Raw genomic sequence first — 27,939 nt, 5'->3', positions numbered from 1 at the left:
TCCTGCAATAAGAAGCCAGTGTCCCCTTCTTGGCCTGAGGGTCCCTTTGGTTTAGTGGCCACAGCTCTGCCAGCAGGCCCCTCCTGGTCCTATACCATGCACTAAGTACATCTGCAGCTGCAGACTCCAAACCCCTGGTCTCTGGGCACCTCCTCTGTGTCTCAGCTGTCCCTGTCCACAGAGAGCCTCATACAAGAAGTTGCTTCCAAACTGGGAGGTTCCACATCTGGGCAGGTCCAGCTCCAGGCCCAGTGAAGGGCATGAAGAAGGCTGAGGCTCTGGACTCCAGCCAGGCCTTCAGCAGGCCTCTGAGGCCAAGGTCTTCCTAGTCTCAAGAGGGGCCAAGAGACGCAATGTGTCATTTGAACAAGTGAGTCAGCGGGCGGTGAGCGAATGAATGACCGCTCGAGGGGATGTATGCCGGCCACCGGGCCCTGTTTGACTGTCCAGGCTCAGCTTACCTGACCCTGGTTACCAGGGAATGCCACTCTGGGCCCTCCTTTTCATCCCCCTCCCTCACTGTGACCTCACCACCTGCCCCATTATGACCCAGTCTGGCTCCCAGTTAAAACTGGAGGGCAGAGGGCCCAGGCAGTCCTGGGACCAACGGCCATGGGTGAGCGAAACTACTACCGAGCCGAGCCGTTCACTGGCCCCATCCCCAGGAAATGCCAGGAGCAAGGATACTCAATTCTTCTGATCCCGGTCAGCTTCATCTTGCTCAACGTGGGGATCAACATGGTGACTATGGTCAGGGCAGGATCTGTGCAGCGCGGCTGGGGGAGCCCTGGGGTCTTGAAGGGGCTGAGGTGGGAGGGCTGCTGGGGTGTGACCGGACAAGGGTTGGATTTCAGGGCTCACCCTGCTCCCGGCCTCCCCCCTCCCCTTCTTCCCTCAACTCTGGAGGCATCTGAAGAGATTCTTGCGGGCACTTTTCAATCGTATTTTCCACAAAGGTGAGTGGGCGCCGGCGTGGGTTCAGGGGATGTGGGCCTGTCCCCTTTCTTCTATCCCTGCCTTGATTCTCAGCCCCTCAGGAACCCAGGCCCTGACCCATCTCGCCTTTCCCCACAGACAAGCAAGCCAGCTGTGTAGGCACCCATTGCATGTGCATGCGCTGCTCCGTGGATCCCAAGAACCTGTGCTCAAGAGTTTCTTCCCACTTCTGCCATCGCCCAAGCTTCCTGCTCGGGCAGGTAAACCACCTTGCCTACTGCCTGCAGCGGGGCTCGGCGGGGGCGGAGCCGGCGGCCCCCCCGCCGCGGGCGAGTAAAGGAGAAGGCGGGCGGAGCGGGAGGCAAAAAGCCTACAGCACCCGGTATTCCCAGGCGGTCTCCCATCCAAGTACTAACCAGGCCCGACCCTGCTTAGCTTCCGAGATCAGACGAGATCGGGCGCGTTCAGGGTGGTATGGCCGTAGACGGGGGTGGGGGGCCGCGGGCGGCCTCTTGAGGCCCAGTTTCGCTGGCGCTGGCGCCTTAACGCCAGCCTGGCGGCCAGCCCGCCCCGGCAGGGCCCCCTCGCCCGCCCAGGCAGGGGGAACGGAGGTCTCGGGTATCGGGCGGCGGCGGAGGGTTTGGCGACCACCTCCCAGCCCAGGGCGGCCCTGACCCAGCAAACCCTTCGGCGCTTGGCGCCCCGCCCAAGATCCCGCACGTCGCTCACAGGGACGTGGCCCCGGAGGCTTCAGGGCCCGGGGCCCGCGGTCCCTTGGGCATCGGCCCTGCCCGCCCACGCGGCGCTAGGCGCAGCCCGGCCGCAGCCCGGGCCGGCCCTCCTGCCCGACAGCAGCCGGCCCGAAGCCACCGGGAGCCACCATTGAGTCGCCACGGCCCCTCAGCCCCGGCAAGGCCACCCTTGCCCCCACACCCCCCGCCGAGCTCAGGACCCCGCCCCTGGTGGCCGGCAGGCCCGGGGAAGCGGCCCCTGCCCTCGATCCCGCTCCCGCACCCGGCCGCGGTGACACGCCAGAGGGGCGGGGTGGTGGTGGGGCGGGGCTTTTGTCGGAGGGAGCTGTGGAGGGACACACCGGCACACAGGTGGCGGCGCCGGGGCTGGGCGCCGGTGGGGGCGGCCAGGTGCAGGTCGAGGGGCTCGCGGGCCGAAAGGACGGCAACTGGGCCCGCGGCGGAGTCTGGGTCCGGGCCAGCCACCCCGGGAGCGTCTGGGGTGCGGCTGCCTTCCAGGGCCGCCTTCTGGCCGCCTGGCCGGCCGGGCCGGCGGGGAGCGCCCCCGCCGGCGCGCGCCGTGGTGGGAGGGGCCTGAGGAGGTGGGGCCTGCAGCGCGGCCCGGCGGGGGCGGAGCCGGCGGCCCCAGCCGCGGGCGAGTAGAGGAGAAGGCGGGCGGAGCGGGAGGCAAAAAGCCTACAGCACCCGGTATTCCCAGGCGGTCTCCCATCCAAGTACTAACCAGGCCCGACCCTGCTTAGCTTCCGAGATCAGACGAGATCGGGCGCGTTCAGGGTGGTATGGCCGTAGACGGGGGCGGGGGGCCGCGGGCGGCCTCTTGAGGCCCAGTTTCGCTGGCGCTGGCGCCTTAACGCCAGCCTTGCGGCCGGCCCGCCCCGGCAGGGCCCCCTCGCCCGCCCAGGCAGGGGGAACGGAGGTCTCGGGTATCGGGCGGCGGCGGAGGGTTTGGCGACCACCTCCCAGCCCAGGGCGGCCCTGACCCAGCAAACCCTTCGGCGCTTGGCGCCCCGCCCAAGATCCCGCACGTCGCTCACAGGGACGTGGCCCCGGAGGCTTCAGGGCCCGGGGCCCGCGGTCCCTTGGGCATCGGCCCTGCCCGCCCACGCGGCGCTAGGCGCAGCCCGGCCGCAGCCCGGGCCGGCCCTCCTGCCCGACAGCAGCCGGCCCGAAGCCACCGGGAGCCACCATTGAGTCGCCACGGCCCCTCAGCCCCGGCAAGGCCACCCTTGCCCCCACACCCCCCGCCGAGCTCAGGACCCCGCCCCTGGTGGCCGGCAGGCCCGGGGAAGCGGCCCCTGCCCTCGATCCCGCTCCCGCACCCAACCGCGGTGACACGCCAGAGGGGCGGGGTGGTGGTGGGGCGGGGCTTTTGTCGGAGGGAGCTGTGGAGGGACACACCGGCACACAGGTGGCGGCGCCGGGACTGGGCGCCGGTGGGGGCGGCCAGGTGCAGGTCGAGGGGCTCGCGGGCCGAAAGGACGGCAACTGGGCCCGCGGCGGAGTCTGGGTCCGGGCCAGCCACCCCGGGAGCGTCTGGGGTGCGGCTGCCTTCCAGGGCCGCCTTCTGGCCGCCTGGCCGGCCGGGCCGGCGGGGAGCGCCCCCGCCGGCGCGCGCCGTGGTGGGAGGGGCCTGAGGAGGTGGGGCCTGCAGCGCGGCCCGGCGGGGGCGGAGCCGGCGGCCCCAGCCGCGGGCGAGTAGAGGAGAAGGCGGGCGGAGCGGGAGGCAAAAAGCCTACAGCACCCGGTATTCCCAGGCGGTCTCCCATCCAAGTACTAACCAGGCCCGACCCTGCTTAGCTTCCGAGATCAGACGAGATCGGGCGCGTTCAGGGTGGTATGGCCGTAGACGGGGGCGGGGGGCCGCGGGCGGCCTCTTGAGGCCCAGTTTCGCTGGCGCTGGCGCCTTAACGCCAGCCTTGCGGCCGGCCCGCCCCGGCAGGGCCCCCTCGCCCGCCCAGGCAGGGGGAACGGAGGTCTCGGGTATCGGGCGGCGGCGGAGGGTTTGGCGACCACCTCCCAGCCCAGGGCGGCCCTGACCCAGCAAACCCTTCGGCGCTTGGCGCCCCGCCCAAGATCCCGCACGTCGCTCACAGGGACGTGGCCCCGGAGGCTTCAGGGCCCGGGGCCCGCGGTCCCTTGGGCATCGGCCCTGCCCGCCCACGCGGCGCTAGGCGCAGCCCGACCGCAGCCCGGGCCGGCCCTTCTGCCCGACAGCAGCTGGCCCGAAGCCACTGGGAGCCACCATTGAGTCGCCACGGCCCCTCAGCCCCGGCAAGGCCACCCTTGCCCCCACACCCCCCACCGAGCTCAGGACCCCGCCCCTGGTGGCCGGCAGGCCCGGGGAAGTGGCCCCTGCCCTCGATCCCGCACCCGCACCCGGCCGCGGTGACACGTCAGAGGGGCGGGGTGGTGGTGGGGCGGGGCTTTTGTCGGAGGGAGCTGTGGAGGGACACACCGGCACACAGGTGGCGGCGCCGGGGCTGGGCGCCGGTGGGGGAGGCCAGGTGCAGGTCGAGGGGCTCGCGGGCCGAAAGGACGGCAACTGGGCCCGCGGCGGAGTCTGGGTCTGGAGGGCTCTGAGCCTCCATCCGCTCTGGTGCCTCGGGTCTACCGGCCCGACGCCTGGTAGCGTGACACCCCACCGGCCCACAGACGTAGCCTCCCCAGCTGTGCTCACAGCGAGTCCAACCGCAGCCTGCATCCCTCCGCGGGACACTTGGATTACTCCCGCGATCCCCACGAGGTGCGGCACCCGGCGGCCGAATGGGCTGAGATCCTGCCCTTGCGGCGGCGCCCTGTGGCCACCTCCGCCTCCCTCACGGTACTGGCCGAGGCCTCGGACCAGCGGGCCCCGGCTCCCAGCTCAGCGCTGCTCCTCCGCCCCTCTCACCTCCTGCCCGACGTCCAGGCTACCGAGCACCCTCCACCCCCGCCCACCTTCATGCCACTCAGCCGGAACCCGGGAGGCAATGCCAACTACCAGGTGTATGACAGTCTGGTGCTGAAGCGGCAACCGCAGGAGGGCCAAGCGCGGGCCAACTCGCTGCTACCTTCCACCTCGGCCTCCAGGCCCTCTCTGCACGGGAGCCAGACTGGGAAAATGAACTTACCAGCAGCAAATGGGGGCAGGGGCAGGGGGCGGCAGGGCATGGAGAGAGGAATAAAGAGCGCCAGAGTCCAGGAAACATTGGTGGTCTGTGGCTTGGAAGCGCCACTACTTCTGCCAGCCTGGGTCCCTGCGCTTGGCTTCCTGCAATAAGAAGCCAGTGTCCCCTTCTTGGCCTGAGGGTCCCTTTGGTTTAGTGGCCACAGCTCTGCCAGCAGGCCCCTCCTGGTCCTATACCATGCACTAAGTACATCTGCAGCTGCAGACTCCAAACCCCTGGTCTCTGGGCACCTCCTCTGTGTCTCAGCTGTCCCTGTCCACAGAGAGCCTCATACAAGAAGTTGCTTCCAAACTGGGAGGTTCCACATCTGGGCAGGTCCAGCTCCAGGCCCAGTGAAGGGCATGAAGAAGGCTGAGGCTCTGGACTCCAGCCAGGCCTTCAGCAGGCCTCTGAGGCCAAGGTCTTCCTAGTCTCAAGAGGGGCCAAGAGACGCAATGTGTCATTTGAACAAGTGAGTCAGCGGGCGGTGAGCGAATGAATGACCGCTCGAGGGGATGTATGCCGGCCACCGGGCCCTGTTTGACTGTCCAGGCTCAGCTTACCTGACCCTGGTTACCAGGGAATGCCACTCTGGGCCCTCCTTTTCATCCCCCTCCCTCACTGTGACCTCACCACCTGCCCCATTATGACCCAGTCTGGCTCCCAGTTAAAACTGGAGGGCAGAGGGCCCAGGCAGTCCTGGGACCAACGGCCATGGGTGAGCGAAACTACTACCGAGCCGAGCCGTTCACTGGCCCCATCCCCAGGAAATGCCAGGAGCAAGGATACTCAATTCTTCTGATCCCGGTCAGCTTCATCTTGCTCAACGTGGGGATCAACATGGTGACTATGGTCAGGGCAGGATCTGTGCAGCGCGGCTGGGGGAGCCCTGGGGTCTTGAAGGGGCTGAGGTGGGAGGGCTGCTGGGGTGTGACCGGACAAGGGTTGGATTTCAGGGCTCACCCTGCTCCCGGCCTCCCCCCTCCCCTTCTTCCCTCAACTCTGGAGGCATCTGAAGAGATTCTTGCGGGCACTTTTCAATCGTATTTTCCACAAAGGTGAGTGGGCGCCGGCGTGGGTTCAGGGGATGTGGGCCTGTCCCCTTTCTTCTATCCCTGCCTTGATTCTCAGCCCCTCAGGAACCCAGGCCCTGACCCATCTCGCCTTTCCCCACAGACAAGCAAGCCAGCTGTGTAGGCACCCATTGCATGTGCATGCGCTGCTCCGTGGATCCCAAGAACCTGTGCTCAAGAGTTTCTTCCCACTTCTGCCATCGCCCAAGCTTCCTGCTCGGGCAGGTAAACCACCTTGCCTACTGCCTGCAGCGGGGCTCGGCGGGGGCGGAGCCGGCGGCCCCCCCGCCGCGGGCGAGTAAAGGAGAAGGCGGGCGGAGCGGGAGGCAAAAAGCCTACAGCACCCGGTATTCCCAGGCGGTCTCCCATCCAAGTACTAACCAGGCCCGACCCTGCTTAGCTTCCGAGATCAGACGAGATCGGGCGCGTTCAGGGTGGTATGGCCGTAGACGGGGGTGGGGGGCCGCGGGCGGCCTCTTGAGGCCCAGTTTCGCTGGCGCTGGCGCCTTAACGCCAGCCTGGCGGCCAGCCCGCCCCGGCAGGGCCCCCTCGCCCGCCCAGGCAGGGGGAACGGAGGTCTCGGGTATCGGGCGGCGGCGGAGGGTTTGGCGACCACCTCCCAGCCCAGGGCGGCCCTGACCCAGCAAACCCTTCGGCGCTTGGCGCCCCGCCCAAGATCCCGCACGTCGCTCACAGGGACGTGGCCCCGGAGGCTTCAGGGCCCGGGGCCCGCGGTCCCTTGGGCATCGGCCCTGCCCGCCCACGCGGCGCTAGGCGCAGCCCGGCCGCAGCCCGGGCCGGCCCTCCTGCCCGACAGCAGCCGGCCCGAAGCCACCGGGAGCCACCATTGAGTCGCCACGGCCCCTCAGCCCCGGCAAGGCCACCCTTGCCCCCACACCCCCCGCCGAGCTCAGGACCCCGCCCCTGGTGGCCGGCAGGCCCGGGGAAGCGGCCCCTGCCCTCGATCCCGCTCCCGCACCCGGCCGCGGTGACACGCCAGAGGGGCGGGGTGGTGGTGGGGCGGGGCTTTTGTCGGAGGGAGCTGTGGAGGGACACACCGGCACACAGGTGGCGGCGCCGGGGCTGGGCGCCGGTGGGGGCGGCCAGGTGCAGGTCGAGGGGCTCGCGGGCCGAAAGGACGGCAACTGGGCCCGCGGCGGAGTCTGGGTCCGGGCCAGCCACCCCGGGAGCGTCTGGGGTGCGGCTGCCTTCCAGGGCCGCCTTCTGGCCGCCTGGCCGGCCGGGCCGGCGGGGAGCGCCCCCGCCGGCGCGCGCCGTGGTGGGAGGGGCCTGAGGAGGTGGGGCCTGCAGCGCGGCCCGGCGGGGGCGGAGCCGGCGGCCCCAGCCGCGGGCGAGTAGAGGAGAAGGCGGGCGGAGCGGGAGGCAAAAAGCCTACAGCACCCGGTATTCCCAGGCGGTCTCCCATCCAAGTACTAACCAGGCCCGACCCTGCTTAGCTTCCGAGATCAGACGAGATCGGGCGCGTTCAGGGTGGTATGGCCGTAGACGGGGGCGGGGGGCCGCGGGCGGCCTCTTGAGGCCCAGTTTCGCTGGCGCTGGCGCCTTAACGCCAGCCTTGCGGCCGGCCCGCCCCGGCAGGGCCCCCTCGCCCGCCCAGGCAGGGGGAACGGAGGTCTCGGGTATCGGGCGGCGGCGGAGGGTTTGGCGACCACCTCCCAGCCCAGGGCGGCCCTGACCCAGCAAACCCTTCGGCGCTTGGCGCCCCGCCCAAGATCCCGCACGTCGCTCACAGGGACGTGGCCCCGGAGGCTTCAGGGCCCGGGGCCCGCGGTCCCTTGGGCATCGGCCCTGCCCGCCCACGCGGCGCTAGGCGCAGCCCGGCCGCAGCCCGGGCCGGCCCTCCTGCCCGACAGCAGCCGGCCCGAAGCCACCGGGAGCCACCATTGAGTCGCCACGGCCCCTCAGCCCCGGCAAGGCCACCCTTGCCCCCACACCCCCCGCCGAGCTCAGGACCCCGCCCCTGGTGGCCGGCAGGCCCGGGGAAGCGGCCCCTGCCCTCGATCCCGCTCCCGCACCCAACCGCGGTGACACGCCAGAGGGGCGGGGTGGTGGTGGGGCGGGGCTTTTGTCGGAGGGAGCTGTGGAGGGACACACCGGCACACAGGTGGCGGCGCCGGGGCTGGGCGCCGGTGGGGGCGGCCAGGTGCAGGTCGAGGGGCTCGCGGGCCGAAAGGACGGCAACTGGGCCCGCGGCGGAGTCTGGGTCCGGGCCAGCCACCCCGGGAGCGTCTGGGGTGCGACTGCCTTCCAGGGCCGCCTTCTGGCCGCCTAGCCGGCCGGGCCGGCGGGGAGCGCCCCCGCCAGCGCGCGCCGTGGTGGGAGGGGCCTGAGGAGGTGGGGCCTGCAGCGCGGCCCGGCGGGGGCGGAGCCGGCGGCCCCAGCCGCGGGCGAGTAGAGGAGAAGGCGGGCGGAGCGGGAGGCAAAAAGCCTACAGCACCCGGTATTCCCAGGCGGTCTCCCATCCAAGTACTAACCAGGCCCGACCCTGCTTAGCTTCCGAGATCAGACGAGATCGGGCGCGTTCAGGGTGGTATGGCCGTAGACGGGGGCGGGGGGCCGCGGGCGGCCTCTTGAGGCCCAGTTTCGCTGGCGCTGGCGCCTTAACGCCAGCCTTGCGGCCGGCCCGCCCCGGCAGGGCCCCCTCGCCCGCCCAGGCAGGGGGAACGGAGGTCTCGGGTATCGGGCGGCGGCGGAGGGTTTGGCGACCACCTCCCAGCCCAGGGCGGCCCTGACCCAGCAAACCCTTCGGCGCTTGGCGCCCCGCCCAAGATCCCGCACGTCGCTCACAGGGACGTGGCCCCGGAGGCTTCAGGGCCCGGGGCCCGCGGTCCCTTGGGCATCGGCCCTGCCCGCCCACGCGGCGCTAGGCGCAGCCCGGCCGCAGCCCGGGCCGGCCCTCCTGCCCGACAGCAGCCGGCCCGAAGCCACCGGGAGCCACCATTGAGTCGCCACGGCCCCTCAGCCCCGGCAAGGCCACCCTTGCCCCCACACCCCCCGCCGAGCTCAGGACCCCGCCCCTGGTGGCCGGCAGGCCCGGGGAAGCGGCCCCTGCCCTCGATCCCGCTCCCGCACCCGGCCGCGGTGACACGCCAGAGGGGCGGGGTGGTGGTGGGGCGGGGCTTTTGTCGGAGGGAGCTGTGGAGGGACACACCGGCACACAGGTGGCGGCGCCGGGGCTGGGCGCCGGTGGGGGCGGCCAGGTGCAGGTCGAGGGGCTCGCGGGCCGAAAGGACGGCAACTGGGCCCGCGGCGGAGTCTGGGTCTGGAGGGCTCTGAGCCTCCATCCGCTCTGGTGCCTCGGGTCTACCGGCCCGACGCCTGGTAGCGTGACACCCCACCGGCCCACAGACGTAGCCTCCCCAGCTGTGCTCACAGCGAGTCCAACCGCAGCCTGCATCCCTCCGCGGGACACTTGGATTACTCCCGCGATCCCCACGAGGTGCGGCACCCGGCGGCCGAATGGGCTGAGATCCTGCCCTTGCGGCGCCCTGTGGCCACCTCCGCCTCCCTCACGGTACTGGCCGAGGCCTCGGACCAGCGGGCCCCGGCTCCCAGCTCAGCGCTGCTCCTCCGCCCCTCTGACCTCCTGCCCGACGTCCAGGCTACCGAGCACCCTCCACCCCCGCCCACCTTCATGCCACTCAGCCGGAACCCGGGAGGCAATGCCAACTACCAGGTGTATGACAGTCTGGTGCTGAAGCGGCAACCGCAGGAGGGCCAAGCGTGGGCCAACTCGCTGCTACCTTCCACCTCGGCCTCCAGGCCCTCTCTGCACGGGAGCCAGACTGGGAAAATGAACTTACCAGCAGCAAATGGAGGCAGGGGCAGGGGGCGGCAGGGCATGGAGAGAGGAATAAAGAGCGCCAGAGTCCAGGAAACATTGGTGGTCTGTGGCTTGGAAGCGCCACTCCTTCTGCCAGCCTGGGTCCCTGCGCTTGGCTTCCTGCAATAAGAAGCCAGTGTCCCCTTCTTGGCCTGAGGGTCCCTTTGGTTTAGTGGCCACAGTTGTGCCAGCAGGCCCCTCCTGGTCCTATACCATGCACTAAGTACATCTGCAGCTGCAGACTCCAAACCCCTGGTCTCTGGGCACCTCCTCTGTGTCTCAGCTGTCCCTGTCCACAGAGAGCCTCATACAAGAAGTTGCTTCCAAACTGGGAGGTTCCACATCTGGGCAGGTCCAGCTCCAGGCCCAGTGAAGGGCATGAAGAAGGCTGAGGCTCTGGACTCCAGCCAGGCCTTCAGCAGGCCTCTGAGGCCAAGGTCTTCCTAGTCTCAAGAGGGGCCAAGAGACGCAATGTGTCATTTGAACAAGTGAGTCAGCGGGCGGTGAGCGAATGAATGACCGCTCGAGGGGATGTATGCCGGCCACCGGGCCCTGTTTGACTGTCCAGGCTCAGCTTACCTGACCCTGGTTACCAGGGAATGCCACTCTGGGCCCTCCTTTTCATCCCCCTCCCTCACTGTGACCTCACCACCTGCCCCATTATGACCCAGTCTGGCTCCCAGTTAAAACTGGAGGGCAGAGGGCCCAGGCAGTCCTGGGACCAACGGCCATGGGTGAGCGAAACTACTACCGAGCCGAGCCGTTCACTGGCCCCATCCCCAGGAAATGCCAGGAGCAAGGATACTCAATTCTTCTGATCCCGGTCAGCTTCATCTTGCTCAACGTGGGGATCAACATGGTGACTATGGTCAGGGCAGGATCTGTGCAGTGCGGTTGGGGGAGCCCTGGGGTCTTGAAGGGGCTGAGGTGGGAGGGCTGCTGGGGTGTGACCGGACAAGGGTTGGATTTCAGGGCTCACCCTGCTCCCGGCCTCCCCCCTCCCCTTCTTCCCTCAACTCTGGAGGCATCTGAAGAGATTCTTGAGGGCACTTTTCAATCGTATTTTCCACAAAGGTGAGTGGGCGCCGGCGTGGGTTCAGGGGATGTGGGCCTGTCCCCTTTCTTCTATCCCTGCCTTGATTCTCAGCCCCTCAGGAACCCAGGCCCTGACCCATCTCGCCTTTCCCCACAGACAAGCAAGCCAGCTGTGTAGGCACCCATCGCATGTGCATGCGCTGCTCCGTGGATCCCAAGAACCTGTGCTCAAGAGTTTCTTCCCACTTCTGCCATCGCCCAAGCTTCCTGCTCGGGCAGGTAAACCACCTTGCCTACTGCCTGCAGCGGGGCTCGGCGGGGGCGGAGCCGGCGGCCCCCCCGCCGCGGGCGAGTAAAGGAGAAGGCGGGCGGAGCGGGAGGCAAAAAGCCTACAGCACCCGGTATTCCCAGGCGGTCTCCCATCCAAGTACTAACCAGGCCCGACCCTGCTTAGCTTCCGAGATCAGACGAGATCGGGCGCGTTCAGGGTGGTATGGCCGTAGACGGGGGCGGGGGCCGACGGCTGCCTCTTGAGGCCCAGTTTCGCTGGCGCTGGCGCCTTAACGCCAGCCTGGCGGCCGGCCCGCCCCGGCAGGGCCCCCTCGCCCGCCCAGGCAGGGGGAACGGAGGTCTCGGGTATCGGGCGGCGGCGGAGGGTTTGGCGACCACCTCCCAGCCCAGGGCGGCCCTGACCCAGCAAACCCTTCGGCGCTTGGCGCCCCGCCCAAGATCCCGCACGTCGCTCACAGGGACGTGGCCCCGGAGGCTTCAGGGCCCGGGGCCCGCGGTCCCTTGGGCATCGGCCCTGCCCGCCCACGCGGCGCTAGGCGCAGCCCGGCCGCAGCCCGGGCCGGCCCTCCTGCCCGACAGCAGCCGGCCCGAAGCCACCGCGAGCCTCCATTGAGTCGCCACGGCCCCTCAGCCCCGGCAAGGCCACCCTTGCCCCCACACCCCCCGCCGAGCTCAGGACCCCGCCCCTGGTGGCCGGCAGGCCCGGGGAAGCGGCCCCTGCCCTCGATCCCGCTCCCGCACCCAACCGCGGTGACACGCCAGAGGGGCGGGGTGGTGGTGGGGCGGGGCTTTTGTCGGAGGGAGCTGTGGAGGGACACACCGGCACACAGGTGGCGGCGCCGGGGCTGGGCGCCGGTGGGGGCGGCCAGGTGCAGGTCGAGGGGCTCGCGGGCCGAAAGGACGGCAACTGGGCCCGCGGCGGAGTCTGGGTCTGGAGGGCTCTGAGCCTCCATCCGCTCTGGTGCCTCGGGTCTACCGGCCCGACGCCTGGTAGCGTGACACCCCACCGGCCCACAGACGTAGCCTCCCCAGCTGTGCTCACAGCGAGTCCAACCGCAGCCTGAATCCCTCCGCGGGACACTTGGATTACTCCCGCGATCCCCACGAGGTGCGGCACCCGGCGGCCGAATGGGCTGAGATCCTGCCCTTGCGGCGCCCTGTGGCCACCTCCGCCTCCCTCACGGTACTGGCCGAGGCCTCGGACCAGCGGGCCCCGGCTTCCAGCTCAGCGCTGCTCCTCCGCCCCTCTGACCTCCTGCCCGACGTCCAGGCTACCGAGCACCCTCCACCCCCGCCCACCTTCATGCCACTCAGCCGGAACCCGGGAGGCAATGCCAACTACCAGGTGTATGACAGTCTGGTGCCGAAGCGGCAACCGCAGGAGGGCCAAGCGTGGGCCAACTCGCTGCTACCTTCCACCTCGGCCTCCAGGCCCTCTCTGCACGGGAGCCAGACTGGGAAAATGAACTTACCAGCAGCAAATGGGGGCAGGGGCAGGGGGCGGCAGGGCATGGAGAGAGGAATAAAGAGCGCCAGAGTCCAGGAAACATTGGTGGTCTGTGGCTTGGAAGTGCCACTCCTTCTGCCAGCCTGGGTCCCTGCGCTTGGCTTCCTGCAATAAGAAGCCAGTGTCCCCTTCTTGGCCTGAGGGTCCCTTTGGTTTAGTGGCCACAGTTGTGCCAGCAGGCCCCTCCTGGTCCTATACCATGCACTAAGTACATCTGCAGCTGCAGACTCCAAACCCCTGGTCTCTGGGCACCTCCTCTGTGTCTCAGCTGTCCCTGTCCACAGAGAGCCTCATACAAGAAGTTGCTTCCAAACTGGGAGGTTCCACATCTGGGCAGGTCCAGCTCCAGGCCCAGTGAAGGGCATGAAGAAGGCTGAGGCTCTGGACTCCAGCCAGGCCTTCAGCAGGCCTCTGAGGCCAAGGTCTTCCTAGTCTCAAGAGGGGCCAAGAGACGCAATGTGTCATTTGAACAAGTGAGTCAGCGGGCGGTGAGCGAATGAATGACCGCTCGAGGGGATGTATGCCGGCCACCGGGCCCTGTTTGACTGTCCAGGCTCAGCTTACCTGACCCTGGTTACCAGGGAATGCCACTCTGGGCCCTCCTTTTCATCCCCCTCCCTCACTGTGACCTCACCACCTGCCCCATTATGACCCAGTCTGGCTCCCAGTTAAAACTGGAGGGCAGAGGGCCCAGGCAGTCCTGGGACCAACGGCCATGGGTGAGCGAAACTACTACCGAGCCGAGCCGTTCACTGGCCCCATCCCCAGGAAATGCCAGGAGCAAGGATACTCAATTCTTCTGATCCCGGTCAGCTTCATCTTGCTCAACGTGGGGATCAACATGGTGACTATGGTCAGGGCAGGATCTGTGCAGTGCGGTTGGGGGAGCCCTGGGGTCTTGAAGGGGCTGAGGTGGGAGGGCTGCTGGGGTGTGACCGGACAAGGGTTGGATTTCAGGGCTCACCCTGCTCCCGGCCTCCCCCCTCCCCTTCTTCCCTCAACTCTGGAGGCATCTGAAGAGATTCTTGAGGGCACTTTTCAATCGTATTTTCCACAAAGGTGAGTGGGCGCCGGCGTGGGTTCAGGGGATGTGGGCCTGTCCCCTTTCTTCTATCCCTGCCTTGATTCTCAGCCCCTCAGGAACCCAGGCCCTGACCCATCTCGCCTTTCCCCACAGACAAGCAAGCCAGCTGTGTAGGCACCCATCGCATGTGCATGCGCTGCTCCGTGGATCCCAAGAACCTGTGCTCAAGAGTTTCTTCCCACTTCTGCCATCGCCCAAGCTTCCTGCTCGGGCAGGTAAACCACCTTGCCTACTGCCTGCAGCGGGGCTCGGCGGGGGCGGAGCCGGCGGCCCCCCCGCCGCGGGCGAGTAAAGGAGAAGGCGGGCGGAGCGGGAGGCAAAAAGCCTACAGCACCCGGTATTCCCAGGCGGTCTCCCATCCAAGTACTAACCAGGCCCGACCCTGCTTAGCTTCCGAGATCAGACGAGATCGGGCGCGTTCAGGGTGGTATGGCCGTAGACGGGGGCGGGGGCCGACGGCTGCCTCTTGAGGCCCAGTTTCGCTGGCGCTGGCGCCTTAACGCCAGCCTGGCGGCCGGCCCGCCCCGGCAGGGCCCCCTCGCCCGCCCAGGCAGGGGGAACGGAGGTCTCGGGTATCGGGCGGCGGCGGAGGGTTTGGCGACCACCTCCCAGCCCAGGGCGGCCCTGACCCAGCAAACCCTTCGGCGCTTGGCGCCCCGCCCAAGATCCCGCACGTCGCTCACAGGGACGTGGCCCCAGAGGCTTCAGGGCCCGGGGCCCGCGGTCCCTTGGGCATCGGCCCTGCCCGCCCACGCGGCGCTAGGCGCAGCCCGGCCGCAGCCCGGCCGGCCCTCCTGCCCGACAGCAGCCGGCCCGAAGCCACCGGGAGCCTCCATTGAGTCGCCACGGCCCCTCAGCCCCGGCAAGGCCACCCTTGCCCCCACACCCCCCGCCGAGCTCAGGACCCCGCCCCTGGTGGCCGGCAGGCCCGGGGAAGCGGCCCCTGCCCTCGATCCCGCTCCCGCACCCGGCCGCGGTGACACGCCAGAGGGGCGGGGTGGTGGTGGGGCGGGGCTTTTGTCGGAGGGAGCTGTGGAGGGACACACCGGCACACAGGTGGCGGCGCCGGGGCTGGGCGCCGGTGGGGGCGGCCAGGTGCAGGTCGAGGGGCTCGCGGGCCGAAAGGACGGCAACTGGGCCCGCGGCGGAGTCTGGGTCTGGAGGGCTCTGAGCCTCCATCCGCTCTGGTGCCTCGGGTCTACCGGCCCGACGCCTGGTAGCGTGACACCCCACCGGCCCACAGACGTAGCCTCCCCAGCTGTGCTCACAGCGAGTCCAACCGCAGCCTGCATCCCTCCGCGGGACACTTGGATTACTCCCGCGATCCCCACGAGGTGCGGCACCCGGCGGCCGAATGGGCTGAGATCCTGCCCTTGCGGCGCCCTGTGGCCACCTCCGCCTCCCTCACGGTACTGGCCGAGGCCTCGGACCAGCGGGCCCCGGCTCCCAGCTCAGCGCTGCTCCTCCGCCCCTCTCACCTCCTGCCCGACGTCCAGGCTACCGAGCACCCTCCACCCCCGCCCACCTTCATGCCACTCAGCCGGAACCCGGGAGGCAATGCCAACTACCAGGTGTATGACAGTCTGGTGCTGAAGCGGCAACCGCAGGAGGGCCAAGCGTGGGCCAACTCGCTGCTACCTTCCACCTCGGCCTCCAGGCCCTCTCTGCACGGGAGCCAGACTGGGAAAATGAACTTACCAGCAGCAAATGGGGGCAGGGGCAGGGGGCGGCAGGGCATGGAGAGAGGAATAAAGAGCGCCAGAGTCCAGGAAACATTGGTGGTCTGTGGCTTGGAAGCGCCACTCCTTCTGCCAGCCTGGGTCCCTGCGCTTGGCTTCCTGCAATAAGAAGCCAGTGTCCCCTTCTTGGCCTGAGGGTCCCTTTGGTTTAGTGGCCACAGTTGTGCCAGCAGGCCCCTCCTGGTCCTATACCATGCACTAAGTACATCTGCAGCTGCAGACTCCAAACCCCTGGTCTCTGGGCACCTCCTCTGTGTCTCAGCTGTCCCTGTCCACAGAGAGCCTCATACAAGAAGTTGCTTCCAAACTGGGAGGTTCCACATCTGGGCAGGTCCAGCTCCAGGCCCAGTGAAGGGCATGAAGAAGGCTGAGGCTCTGGACTCCAGCCAGGCCTTCAGCAGGCCTCTGAGGCCAAGGTCTTCCTAGTCTCAAGAGGGGCCAAGAGACGCAATGTGTCATTTGAACAAGTGAGTCAGCGGGCGGTGAGCGAATGAATGACCGCTCGAGGGGATGTATGCCGGCCACCGGGCCCTGTTTGACTGTCCAGGCTCAGCTTACCTGACCCTGGTTACCAGGGAATGCCACTCTGGGCCCTCCTTTTCATCCCCCTCCCTCACTGTGACCTCACCACCTGCCCCATTATGACCCAGTCTGGCTCCCAGTTAAAACTGGAGGGCAGAGGGCCCAGGCAGTCCTGGGACCAACGGCCATGGGTGAGCGAAACTACTACCGAGCCGAGCCGTTCACTGGCCCCATCCCCAGGAAATGCCAGGAGCAAGGATACTCAATTCTTCTGATCCCGGTCAGCTTCATCTTGCTCAACGTGGGGATCAACATGGTGACTATGGTCAGGGCAGGATCTGTGCAGTGCGGTTGGGGGAGCCCTGGGGTCTTGAAGGGGCTGAGGTGGGAGGGCTGCTGGGGTGTGACCGGACAAGGGTTGGATTTCAGGGCTCACCCTGCTCCCGGCCTCCCCCCTCCCCTTCTTCCCTCAACTCTGGAGGCATCTGAAGAGATTCTTGAGGGCACTTTTCAATCGTATTTTCCACAAAGGTGAGTGAGCGCCGGCGTGGGTTCAGGGGATGTGGGCCTGTCCCCTTTCTTCTATCCCTGCCTTGATTCTCAGCCCCTCAGGAACCCAGGCCCTGACCCATCTCGCCTTTCCCCACAGACAAGCAAGCCAGCTGTGTAGGCACCCATCGCATGTGCATGCGCTGCTCCGTGGATCCCAAGAACCTGTGCTCAAGAGTTTCTTCCCACTTCTGCCATCGCCCAAGCTTCCTGCTCGGGCAGGTAAACCACCTTGCCTACTGCCTGCAGCGGGGCTCGGCGGGGGCGGAGCCGGCGGCCCCCCCGCCGCGGGCGAGTAAAGGAGAAGGCGGGCGGAGCGGGAGGCAAAAAGCCTACAGCACCCGGTATTCCCAGGCGGTCTCCCATCCAAGTACTAACCAGGCCCGACCCTGCTTAGCTTCCGAGATCAGACGAGATCGGGCGCGTTCAGGGTGGTATGGCCGTAGACGGGGGCGGGGGCCGACGGCTGCCTCTTGAGGCCCAGTTTCGCTGGCGCTGGCGCCTTAACGCCAGCCTGGCGGCCGGCCCGCCCCGGCAGGGCCCCCTCGCCCGCCCAGGCAGGGGGAACGGAGGTCTCGGGTATCGGGCGGCGGCGGAGGGTTTGGCGACCACCTCCCAGCCCAGGGCGGCCCTGACCCAGCAAACCCTTCGGCGCTTGGCGCCCCGCCCAAGATCCCGCACGTCGCTCACAGGGACGTGGCCCCAGAGGCTTCAGGGCCCGGGGCCCGCGGTCCCTTGGGCATCGGCCCTGCCCGCCCACGCGGCGCTAGGCGCAGCCCGGCCGCAGCCCGGCCGGCCCTCCTGCCCGACAGCAGCCGGCCCGAAGCCTCCGGGAGCCTCCATTGAGTCGCCACGGCCCCTCAGCCCCGGCAAGGCCACCCTTGCCCCCACACCCCCCGCCGAGCTCAGGACCCCGCCCCTGGTGGCCGGCAGGCCCGGGGAAGCGGCCCCTGCCCTCGATCCCGCTCCCGCACCCGGCCGCGGTGACACGCCAGAGGGGCGGGGTGGTGGTGGGGCGGGGCTTTTGTCGGAGGGAGCTGTGGAGGGACACACCGGCACACAGGTGGCGGCGCCGGGGCTGGGCGCCGGTGGGGGCGGCCAGGTGCAGGTCGAGGGGCTCGCGGGCCGAAAGGACGGCAACTGGGCCCGCGGCGGAGTCTGGGTCTGGAGGGCTCTGAGCCTCCATCCGCTCTGGTGCCTCGGGTCTACCGGCCCGACGCCTGGTAGCGTGACACCCCACCGGCCCACAGACGTAGCCTCCCCAGCTGTGCTCACAGCGAGTCCAACCGCAGCCTGCATCCCTCCGCGGGACACTTGGATTACTCCCGCGATCCCCACGAGGTGCGGCACCCGGCGGCCGAATGGGCTGAGATCCTGCCCTTGCGGCGCCCTGTGGCCACCTCCGCCTCCCTCACGGTACTGGCCGAGGCCTCGGACCAGCGGGCCCCGGCTCCCAGCTCAGCGCTGCTCCTCCGCCCCTCTCACCTCCTGCCCGACGTCCAGGCTACCGAGCACCCTCCACCCCCGCCCACCTTCATGACACTCAGCCGGAACCCGGGAGGCAATGCCAACTACCAGGTGTATGACAGTCTGGTGCTGAAGCGGCAACCGCAGGAGGGCCAAGCGTGGGCCAACTCGCTGCTACCTTCCACCTCGGCCTCCAGGCCCTCTCTGCACGGGAGCCAGACTGGGAAAATGAACTTACCAGCAGCAAATGGGGGCAGGGGCAGGGGGCGGCAGGGCATGGAGAGAGGAATAAAGAGCGCCAGAGTCCAGGAAACATTGGTGGTCTGTGGCTTGGAAGCGCCACTCCTTCTGCCAGCCTGGGTCCCTGCGCTTGGCTTCCTGCAATAAGAAGCCAGTGTCCCCTTCTTGGCCTGAGGGTCCCTTTGGTTTAGTGGCCACAGTTGTGCCAGCAGGCCCCTCCTGGTCCTATACCATGCACTAAGTACATCTGCAGCTGCAGACTCCAAACCCCTGGTCTCTGGGCACCTCCTCTGTGTCTCAGCTGTCCCTGTCCACAGAGAGCCTCATACAAGAAGTTGCTTCCAAACTGGGAGGTTCCACATCTGGGCAGGTCCAGCTCCAGGCCCAGTGAAGGGCATGAAGAAGGCTGAGGCTCTGGACTCCAGCCAGGCCTTCAGCAGGCCTCTGAGGCCAAGGTCTTCCTAGTCTCAAGAGGGGCCAAGAGACGCAATGTGTCATTTGAACAAGTGAGTCAGCGGGCGGTGAGCGAATGAATGACCGCTCGAGGGGATGTATGCCGGCCACCGGGCCCTGTTTGACTGTCCAGGCTCAGCTTACCTGACCCTGGTTACCAGGGAATGCCACTCTGGGCCCTCCTTTTCATCCCCCTCCCTCACTGTGACCTCACCACCTGCCCCATTATGACCCAGTCTGGCTCCCAGTTAAAACTGGAGGGCAGAGGGCCCAGGCAGTCCTGGGACCAACGGCCATGGGTGAGCGAAACTACTACCGAGCCGAGCCGTTCACTGGCCCCATCCCCAGGAAATGCCAGGAGCAAGGATACTCAATTCTTCTGATCCCGGTCAGCTTCATCTTGCTCAACGTGGGGATCAACATGGTGACTATGGTCAGGGCAGGATCTGTGCAGTGCGGTTGGGGGCGCCCTGGGGTCTTGAAGGGGCTGAGGTGGGAGGGCTGCTGGGGTGTGACCGGACAAGGGTTGGATTTCAGGGCTCACCCTGCTCCCGGCCTCCCCCCTCCCCTTCTTCCCTCAACTCTGGAGGCATCTGAAGAGATTCTTGAGGGCACTTTTCAATCGTATTTTCCACAAAGGTGAGTGGGCGCCGGCGTGGGTTCAGGGGATGTGGGCCTGTCCCCTTTCTTCTATCCCTGCCTTGATTCTCAGCCCCTCAGGAACCCAGGCCCTGACCCATCTCGCCTTTCCCCACAGACAAGCAAGCCAGCTGTGTAGGCACCCATCGCATGTGCATGCGCTGCTCCGTGGATCCCAAGAACCTGTGCTCAAGAGTTTCTTCCCACTTCTGCCATCGCCCAAGCTTCCTGCTCGGGCAGGTAAACCACCTTGCCTACTGCCTGCAGCGGGGCTCGGCGGGGGCGGAGCCGGCGGCCCCCCCGCCGCGGGCGAGTAAAGGAGAAGGCGGGCGGAGCGGGAGGCAAAAAGCCTACAGCACCCGGTATTCCCAGGCGGATTCCCATCCAAGTACTAACCAGGCCCGACCCTGCTTAGCTTCCGAGATCAGACGAGATCGGGCGCGTTCAGGGTGGTATGGCCGTAGACGGGGGCGGGGGCCGACGGCTGCCTCTTGAGGCCCAGTTTCGCTGGCGCTGGCGCCTTAACGCCAGCCTGGCGGCCGGCCCGCCCCGGCAGGGCCCCCTCGCCCGCCCAGGCAGGGGGAACGGAGGTCTCGGGTATCGGGCGGCGGCGGAGGGTTTGGCGACCACCTCCCAGCCCAGGGCGGCCCTGACCCAGCAAACCCTTCGGCGCTTGGCGCCCCGCCCAAGATCCCGCACGTCGCTCACAGGGACGTGGCCCCAGAGGCTTCAGGGCCCGGGGCCCGCGGTCCCTTGGGCATCGGCCCTGCCCGCCCACGCGGCGCTAGGCGCAGCCCGGCCGCAGCCCGGCCGGCCCTCCTGCCCGACAGCAGCCGGCCCGAAGCCACCGGGAGCCTCCATTGAGTCGCCACGGCCCCTCAGCCCCGGCAAGGCCACCCTTGCCCCCACACCCCCCGCCGAGCTCAGGACCCCGCCCCTGGTGGCCGGCAGGCCCGGGGAAGCGGCCCCTGCCCTCGATCTCGCTCCCGCACCCGGCCGCGGTGACACGCCAGAGGGGCGGGGTGGTGGTGGGGCGGGGCTTTTGTCGGAGGGAGCTGTGGAGGGACACACCGGCACACAGGTGGCGGCGCCGGGGCTGGGCGCCGGTGGGGGCGGCCAGGTGCAGGTCGAGGGGCTCGCGGGCCGAAAGGACGGCAACTGGGCCCGCGGCGGAGTCTGGGTCTGGAGGGCTCTGAGCCTCCATCCGCTCTGGTGCCTCGGGTCTACCGGCCCGACGCCTGGTAGCGTGACACCCCACCGGCCCACAGACGTAGCCTCCCCAGCTGTGCTCACAGCGAGTCCAACCGCAGCCTGCATCCCTCCGCGGGACACTTGGATTACTCCCGCGATCCCCACGAGGTGCGGCACCCGGCGGCCGAATGGGCTGAGATCCTGCCCTTGCGGCGCCCTGTGGCCACCTCCGCCTCCCTCACGGTACTGGCCGAGGCCTCGGACCAGCGGGCCCCGGCTCCCAGCTCAGCGCTGCTCCTCCGCCCCTCTCACCTCCTGCCCGACGTCCAGGCTACCGAGCACCCTCCACCCCCGCCCACCTTCATGCCACTCAGCCGGAACCCGGGAGGCAATGCCAACTACCAGGTGTATGACAGTCTGGTGCTGAAGCGGCAACCGCAGGAGGGCCAAGCGTGGGCCAACTCGCTGCTACCTTCCACCTCGGCCTCCAGGCCCTCTCTGCACGGGAGCCAGACTGGGAAAATGAACTTACCAGCAGCAAATGGGGGCAGGGGCAGGGGGCGGCAGGGCATGGAGAGAGGAATAAAGAGCGCCAGAGTCCAGGAAACATTGGTGGTCTGTGGCTTGGAAGCGCCACTCCTTCTGCCAGCCTGGGTCCCTGCGCTTGGCTTCCTGCAATAAGAAGCCAGTGTCCCCTTCTTGGCCTGAGGGACCCTTTGGTTTAGTGGCCACAGTTGTGCCAGCAGGCTCCTCCTGGTCCTATACCATGCACTAAGTACATCTGCAGCTGCAGACTCCAAACCCCTGGTCTCTGGGCACCTCCTCTGTGTCTCAGCTGTCCCTGTCCACAGAGAGCCTCATACAAGAAGTTGCTTCCAAACTGGGAGGTTCCACATCTGGGCAGGTCCAGCTCCAGGCCCAGTGAAGGGCATGAAGAAGGCTGAGGCTCTGGACTCCAGCCAGGCCTTCAGCAGGCCTCTGAGGCCAAGGTCTTCCTAGTCTCAAGAGGGGCCAAGAGACGCAATGTGTCATTTGAACAAGTGAGTCAGCGGGCGGTGAGCGAATGAATGACCGCTCGAGGGGATGTATGCCGGCCACCGGGCCCTGTTTGACTGTCCAGGCTCAGCTTACCTGACCCTGGTTACCAGGGAATGCCACTCTGGGCCCTCCTTTTCATCCCCCTCCCTCACTGTGACCTCACCACCTGCCCCATTATGACCCAGTCTGGCTCCCAGTTAAAACTGGAGGGCAGAGGGCCCAGGCAGTCCTGGGACCAACGGCCATGGGTGAGCGAAACTACTACCGAGCCGAGCCGTTCACTGGCCCCATCCCCAGGAAATGCCAGGAGCAAGGATACTCAATTCTTCTGATCCCGGTCAGCTTCATCTTGCTCAACGTGGGGATCAACATGGTGACTATGGTCAGGGCAGGATCTGTGCAGTGCGGTTGGGGGAGCCCTGGGGTCTTGAAGGGGCTGAGGTGGGAGGGCTGCTGGGGTGTGACCGGACAAGGGTTGGATTTCAGGGCTCACCCTGCTCCCGGCCTCCCCCCTCCCCTTCTTCCCTCAACTCTGGAGGCATCTGAAGAGATTCTTGAGGGCACTTTTCAATCGTATTTTCCACAAAGGTGAGTGGGCGCCGGCGTGGGTTCAGGGGATGTGGGCCTGTCCCCTTTCTTCTATCCCTGCCTTGATTCTCAGCCCCTCAGGAACCCAGGCCCTGACCCATCTCGCCTTTCCCCACAGACAAGCAAGCCAGCTGTGTAGGCACCCATCGCATGTGCATGCGCTGCTCCGTGGATCCCAAGAACCTGTGCTCAAGAGTTTCTTCCCACTTCTGCCATCGCCCAAGCTTCCTGCTCGGGCAGGTAAACCACCTTGCCTACTGCCTGCAGCGGGGCTCGGCGGGGGCGGAGCCGGCGGCCCCCCCGCCGCGGGCGAGTAAAGGAGAAGGCGGGCGGAGCGGGAGGCAAAAAGCCTACAGCACCCGGTATTCCCAGGCGGATTCCCATCCAAGTACTAACCAGGCCCGACCCTGCTTAGCTTCCGAGATCAGACGAGATCGGGCGCGTTCAGGGTGGTATGGCCGTAGACGGGGGCGGGGGCCGACGGCTGCCTCTTGAGGCCCAGTTTCGCTGGCGCTGGCGCCTTAACGCCAGCCTGGCGGCCGGCCCGCCCCGGCAGGGCCCCCTCGCCCGCCCAGGCAGGGGGAACGGAGGTCTCGGGTATCGGGCGGCGGCGGAGGGTTTGGCGACCACCTCCCAGCCCAGGGCGGCCCTGACCCAGCAAACCCTTCGGCGCTTGGCGCCCCGCCCAAGATCCCGCACGTCGCTCACAGGGACGTGGCCCCAGAGGCTTCAGGGCCCGGGGCCCGCGGTCCCTTGGGCATCGGCCCTGCCCGCCCACGCGGCGCTAGGCGCAGCCCGGCCGCAGCCCGGCCGGCCCTCCTGCCCGACAGCAGCCGGCCCGAAGCCACCGGGAGCCTCCATTGAGTCGCCACGGCCCCTCAGCCCCGGCAAGGCCACCCTTGCCCCCACACCCCCCGCCGAGCTCAGGACCCCGCCCCTGGTGGCCGGCAGGCCCGGGGAAGCGGCCCCTGCCCTCGATCTCGCTCCCGCACCCGGCCGCGGTGACACGCCAGAGGGGCGGGGTGGTGGTGGGGCGGGGCTTTTGTCGGAGGGAGCTGTGGAGGGACACACCGGCACACAGGTGGCGGCGCCGGGGCTGGGCGCCGGTGGGGGCGGCCAGGTGCAGGTCGAGGGGCTCGCGGGCCGAAAGGACGGCAACTGGGCCCGCGGCGGAGTCTGGGTCTGGAGGGCTCTGAGCCTCCATCCGCTCTGGTGCCTCGGGTCTACCGGCCCGACGCCTGGTAGCGTGACACCCCACCGGCCCACAGACGTAGCCTCCCCAGCTGTGCTCACAGCGAGTCCAACCGCAGCCTGCATCCCTCCGCGGGACACTTGGATTACTCCCGCGATCCCCACGAGGTGCGGCACCCGGCGGCCGAATGGGCTGAGATCCTGCCCTTGCGGCGCCCTGTGGCCACCTCCGCCTCCCTCACGGTACTGGCCGAGGCCTCGGACCAGCGGGCCCCGGCTCCCAGCTCAGCGCTGCTCCTCCGCCCCTCTCACCTCCTGCCCGACGTCCAGGCTACCGAGCACCCTCCACCCCCGCCCACCTTCATGCCACTCAGCCGGAACCCGGGAGGCAATGCCAACTACCAGGTGTATGACAGTCTGGTGCTGAAGCGGCAACCGCAGGAGGGCCAAGCGTGGGCCAACTCGCTGCTACCTTCCACCTCGGCCTCCAGGCCCTCTCTGCACGGGAGCCAGACTGGGAAAATGAACTTACCAGCAGCAAATGGGGGCAGGGGCAGGGGGCGGCAGGGCATGGAGAGAGGAATAAAGAGCGCCAGAGTCCAGGAAACATTGGTGGTCTGTGGCTTGGAAGCGCCACTCCTTCTGCCAGCCTGGGTCCCTGCGCTTGGCTTCCTGCAATAAGAAGCCAGTGTCCCCTTCTTGGCCTGAGGGACCCTTTGGTTTAGTGGCCACAGTTGTGCCAGCAGGCTCCTCCTGGTCCTATACCATGCACTAAGTACATCTGCAGCTGCAGACTCCAAACCCCTGGTCTCTGGGCACCTCCTCTGTGTCTCAGCTGTCCCTGTCCACAGAGAGCCTCATACAAGAAGTTGCTTCCAAACTGGGAGGTTCCACATCTGGGCAGGTCCAGCTCCAGGCCCAGTGAAGGGCATGAAGAAGGCTGAGGCTCTGGACTCCAGCCAGGCCTTCAGCAGGCCTCTGAGGCCAAGGTCTTCCTAGTCTCAAGAGGGGCCAAGAGACGCAATGTGTCATTTGAACAAGTGAGTCAGCGGGCGGTGAGCGAATGAATGACCGCTCGAGGGGATGTATGCCGGCCACCGGGCCCTGTTTGACTGTCCAGGCTCAGCTTACCTGACCCTGGTTACCAGGGAATGCCACTCTGGGCCCTCCTTTTCATCCCCCTCCCTCACTGTGACCTCACCACCTGCCCCATTATGACCCAGTCTGGCTCCCAGTTAAAACTGGAGGGCAGAGGGCCCAGGCAGTCCTGGGACCAACGGCCATGGGTGAGCGAAACTACTACCGAGCCGAGCCGTTCACTGGCCCCATCCCCAGGAAATGCCAGGAGCAAGGATACTCAATTCTTCTGATCCCGGTCAGCTTCATCTTGCTCAACGTGGGGATCAACATGGTGACTATGGTCAGGGCAGGATCTGTGCAGCGCGGTTGGGGGCGCCCTGGGGTCTTGAAGGGGCTGAGGTGGGAGGGCTGCTGGGGTGTGACCGGACAAGGGTTGGATTTCAGGGCTCACCCTGCTCCCGGCCTCCCCCCTCCCCTTCTTCCCTCAACTCTGGAGGCATCTGAAGAGATTCTTGCGGGCACTTTTCAATCGTATTTTCCACAAAGGTGAGTGGGCGCCGGCGTGGGTTCAGGGGATGTGGGCCTGTCCCCTTTCTTCTATCCCTGCCTTGATTCTCAGCCCCTCAGGAACCCAGGCCCTGACCCATCTCGCCTTTCCCCACAGACAAGCAAGCCAGCTGTGTAGGCACCCATCGCATGTGCATGCGCTGCTCCGTGGATCCCAAGAACCTGTGCTCAAGAGTTTCTTCCCACTTCTGCCATCGCCCAAGCTTCCTGCTCGGGCAGGTAAACCACCTTGCCTACTGCCTGCAGCGGGGCTCGGCGGGGGCGGAGCCGGCGGCCCCCCCGCCGCGGGCGAGTAAAGGAGAAGGCGGGCGCAGCGGGAGGCAAAAAGCCTACAGCACCCGGTATTCCCAGGCGGTCTCCCATCCAAGTACTAACCAGGCCCGACCCTGCTTAGCTTCCGAGATCAGACGAGATCGGGCGCGTTCAGGGTGGTATGGCCGTAGATGGGGGCGGGGGCTGACGGCTGCCTCTTGAGGCCCAGTTTCGCTGGCGCTGGCGCCTTAACGCCAGCCTGGCGGCCGGCCCGCCCCGGCAGGGCCCCCTCGCCCGCCCAGGCAGGGGGAACGGAGGTCTCGGGTATCGGGCGGCGGCGGAGGGTTTGGCGACCACCTCCCAGCCCAGGGCGGCCGTGACCCAGCAAACCCTTCGGCGCTTGGCGCCCCGCCCAAGATCCCGCACGTCGCTCACAGGGACGTGGCCCCGGAGGCTTCAGGGCCCGGGGCCCGCGGTCCCTTGGGCATCGGCCCTGCCCGCCCACGCGGCGCTAGGCGCAGCCCGGGCCGGCCCTCCTGCCCGACAGCAGCCGGCCCGAAGCCACCGCGAGCCTCCATTGAGTCGCCACGGCCCCTCAGCCCCGGCAAGGCCACCCTTGCCCCCACACCCCCCGCCGAGCTCAGGACCCCGCCCCTGGTGGCCGGCAGGCCCGGGGAAGCGGCCCCTGCCCTCGATCCCGCTCCCGCACCCGGCCGCGGTGACACGCCAGAGGGGCGGGGTGGGGGGCGGCTTTTGTCGGAGGGAGCTGTGGAGGGACACACCGGCACACAGGTGGCGGCGCCGGGGCTGGGCGCCGGTGGGGGCGGCCAGGTGCAGGTCGAGGGGCTCGCGGGCCGAAAGGACGGCAACTGGGCCCGCGGCGGAGTCTGGGTCTGGAGTGCTCTGAGCCTCCATCCGCTCTGGTGCCTCGGGTCTACCGGCCCGACGCCTGGTAGCGTGACACCCCACCGGCCCACAGACGTAGCCTCCCCAGCTGTGCTCACAGCGAGTCCAACCGCAGCCTGCATCCCTCCGCGGGACACTTGGATTACTCCCGCGATCCCCACGAGGTGCGGCACCCGGCGGCCGAATGGGCTGAGATCCTGCCCTTGCGGCGCCCTGTGGCCACCTCCGCCTCCCTCACGGTACTGGCCGAGGCCTCGGACCAGCGGGCCCCGGCTCCCAGCTCAGCGCTGCTCCTCCGCCCCTCTGACCTCCTGCCCGACGTCCAGGCTACCGAGCACCCTCCACCCCCGCCCACCTTCATGCCACTCAGCCGGAACCCGGGAGGCAATGCCAACTACCAGGTGTATGACAGTCTGGTGCTGAAGCGGCAACCGCAGGAGGGCCAAGCGTGGGCCAACTCGCTGCTACCTTCCACCTCGGCCTCCAGGCCCTCTCTGCACGGGAGCCAGACTGGGAAAATGAACTTACCAGCAGCAAATGGGGGCAGGGGCAGGGGGCGGCAGGGCATGGAGAGAGGAATAAAGAGCGCCAGAGTCCAGGAAACATTGGTGGTCTGTGGCTTGGAAGCGCCACTCCTTCTGCCAGCCTGGGTCCCTGCGCTTGGCTTCCTGCAATAAGAAGCCAGTGTCCCCTTCTTGGCCTGAGGGTCCCTTTGGTTTAGTGGCCACAGTTGTGCCAGCAGGCTCCTCCTGGTCCTATACCATGCACTAAGTACATCTGCAGCTGCAGACTCCAAACCCCTGGTCTCTGGGCACCTCCTCTGTGTCTCAGCTGTCCCTGTCCACAGAGAGCCTCATACAAGAAGTTGCTTCCAAACTGGGAGGTTCCACATCTGGGCAGGTCCAGCTCCAGGCCCAGTGAAGGGCATGAAGAAGGCTGAGGCTCTGGACTCCAGCCAGGCCTTCAGCAGGCCTCTGAGGCCAAGGTCTTCCTAGTCTCAAGAGGGGCCAAGAGACGCAATGTGTCATTTGAACAAGTGAGTCAGCGGGCGGTGAGCGAATGAATGACCGCTCGAGGGGATGTATGCCGGCCACCGGGCCCTGTTTGACTGTCCAGGCTCAGCTTACCTGACCCTGGTTACCAGGGAATGCCACTCTGGGCCCTCCTTTTCATCCCCCTCCCTCACTGTGACCTCACCACCTGCCCCATTATGACCCAGTCTGGCTCCCAGTTAAAACTGGAGGGCAGAGGGCCCAGGCAGTCCTGGGACCAACGGCCATGGGTGAGCGAAACTACTACCGAGCCGAGCCGTTCACTGGCCCCATCCCCAGGAAATGCCAGGAGCAAGGATACTCAATTCTTCTGATCCCGGTCAGCTTCATCTTGCTCAACGTGGGGATCAACATGGTGACTATGGTCAGGGCAGGATCTGTGCAGCGCGGTTGGGGGAGCCCTGGGGTCTTGAAGGGGCTGAGGTGGGAGGGCTGCTGGGGTGTGACCGGACAAGGGTTGGATTTCAGGGCTCACCCTGCTCCCGGCCTCCCCCCTCCCCTTCTTCCCTCAACTCTGGAGGCATCTGAAGAGATTCTTGAGGGCACTTTTCAATCGTATTTTCCACAAAGGTGAGTGGGCGCCGGCGTGGGTTCAGGGGATGTGGGCCTGTCCCCTTTCTTCTATCCCTGCCTTGATTCTCAGCCCCTCAGGAACCCAGGCCCTGACCCATCTCGCCTTTCCCCACAGACAAGCAAGCCAGCTGTGTAGGCACCCATCGCATGTGCATGCGCTGCTCCGTGGATCCCAAGAACCTGTGCTCAAGAGTTTCTTCCCACTTCTGCCATCGCCCAAGCTT

General features: G+C 67.4%; 12 non-coding genes across 12 annotated transcripts; all 12 read right to left on the bottom strand.

The window, feature by feature from the left end:
- Window positions 1–1,303: 1,303 nt before the first annotated feature.
- Window positions 1,304–1,422, bottom strand: LOC137213267 (5S ribosomal RNA). Its single transcript, XR_010937907.1, has one exon. It is a non-coding gene; the product is annotated as a 5S ribosomal RNA (ribosomal RNA).
- A 938-nt stretch (window positions 1,423–2,360) lies between these two features.
- Window positions 2,361–2,479, bottom strand: LOC137213266 (5S ribosomal RNA). Its single transcript, XR_010937906.1, has one exon. It is a non-coding gene; the product is annotated as a 5S ribosomal RNA (ribosomal RNA).
- Window positions 2,480–3,417: 938 nt separating this feature from the next.
- On the bottom strand, window positions 3,418–3,536 carry LOC137213263 (5S ribosomal RNA). The gene has a single exon (XR_010937904.1). It is a non-coding gene; the product is annotated as a 5S ribosomal RNA (ribosomal RNA).
- A 2,703-nt stretch (window positions 3,537–6,239) lies between these two features.
- Window positions 6,240–6,358, bottom strand: LOC137213262 (5S ribosomal RNA). Its single transcript, XR_010937903.1, has one exon. It is a non-coding gene; the product is annotated as a 5S ribosomal RNA (ribosomal RNA).
- Window positions 6,359–7,296: 938 nt separating this feature from the next.
- Window positions 7,297–7,415, bottom strand: LOC137213261 (5S ribosomal RNA). The gene has a single exon (XR_010937902.1). It is a non-coding gene; the product is annotated as a 5S ribosomal RNA (ribosomal RNA).
- A 938-nt stretch (window positions 7,416–8,353) lies between these two features.
- Window positions 8,354–8,472, bottom strand: LOC137213260 (5S ribosomal RNA). The gene has a single exon (XR_010937901.1). It is a non-coding gene; the product is annotated as a 5S ribosomal RNA (ribosomal RNA).
- A 2,700-nt stretch (window positions 8,473–11,172) lies between these two features.
- LOC137213259 (5S ribosomal RNA) lies at window positions 11,173–11,291 on the bottom strand. The gene has a single exon (XR_010937900.1). It is a non-coding gene; the product is annotated as a 5S ribosomal RNA (ribosomal RNA).
- A 2,699-nt stretch (window positions 11,292–13,990) lies between these two features.
- LOC137213258 (5S ribosomal RNA) lies at window positions 13,991–14,109 on the bottom strand. Its single transcript, XR_010937898.1, has one exon. It is a non-coding gene; the product is annotated as a 5S ribosomal RNA (ribosomal RNA).
- Window positions 14,110–16,807: 2,698 nt separating this feature from the next.
- LOC137213257 (5S ribosomal RNA) lies at window positions 16,808–16,926 on the bottom strand. The gene has a single exon (XR_010937897.1). It is a non-coding gene; the product is annotated as a 5S ribosomal RNA (ribosomal RNA).
- A 2,698-nt stretch (window positions 16,927–19,624) lies between these two features.
- LOC137213640 (5S ribosomal RNA) lies at window positions 19,625–19,743 on the bottom strand. Its single transcript, XR_010938274.1, has one exon. It is a non-coding gene; the product is annotated as a 5S ribosomal RNA (ribosomal RNA).
- Window positions 19,744–22,441: 2,698 nt separating this feature from the next.
- LOC137213639 (5S ribosomal RNA) lies at window positions 22,442–22,560 on the bottom strand. Its single transcript, XR_010938273.1, has one exon. It is a non-coding gene; the product is annotated as a 5S ribosomal RNA (ribosomal RNA).
- Window positions 22,561–25,258: 2,698 nt separating this feature from the next.
- LOC137213537 (5S ribosomal RNA) lies at window positions 25,259–25,377 on the bottom strand. The gene has a single exon (XR_010938173.1). It is a non-coding gene; the product is annotated as a 5S ribosomal RNA (ribosomal RNA).
- Window positions 25,378–27,939: the final 2,562 nt, after the last annotated feature.

This window comes from Pseudorca crassidens, chromosome 19 (assembly GCF_039906515.1).
Source record: "Pseudorca crassidens isolate mPseCra1 chromosome 19, mPseCra1.hap1, whole genome shotgun sequence".
NCBI lineage: Eukaryota > Metazoa > Chordata > Mammalia > Artiodactyla > Delphinidae > Pseudorca > Pseudorca crassidens.
The sequence above is the reverse complement of the archived record's forward strand: the minus strand, read 5'-3'. Positions and strand labels throughout refer to the sequence as shown.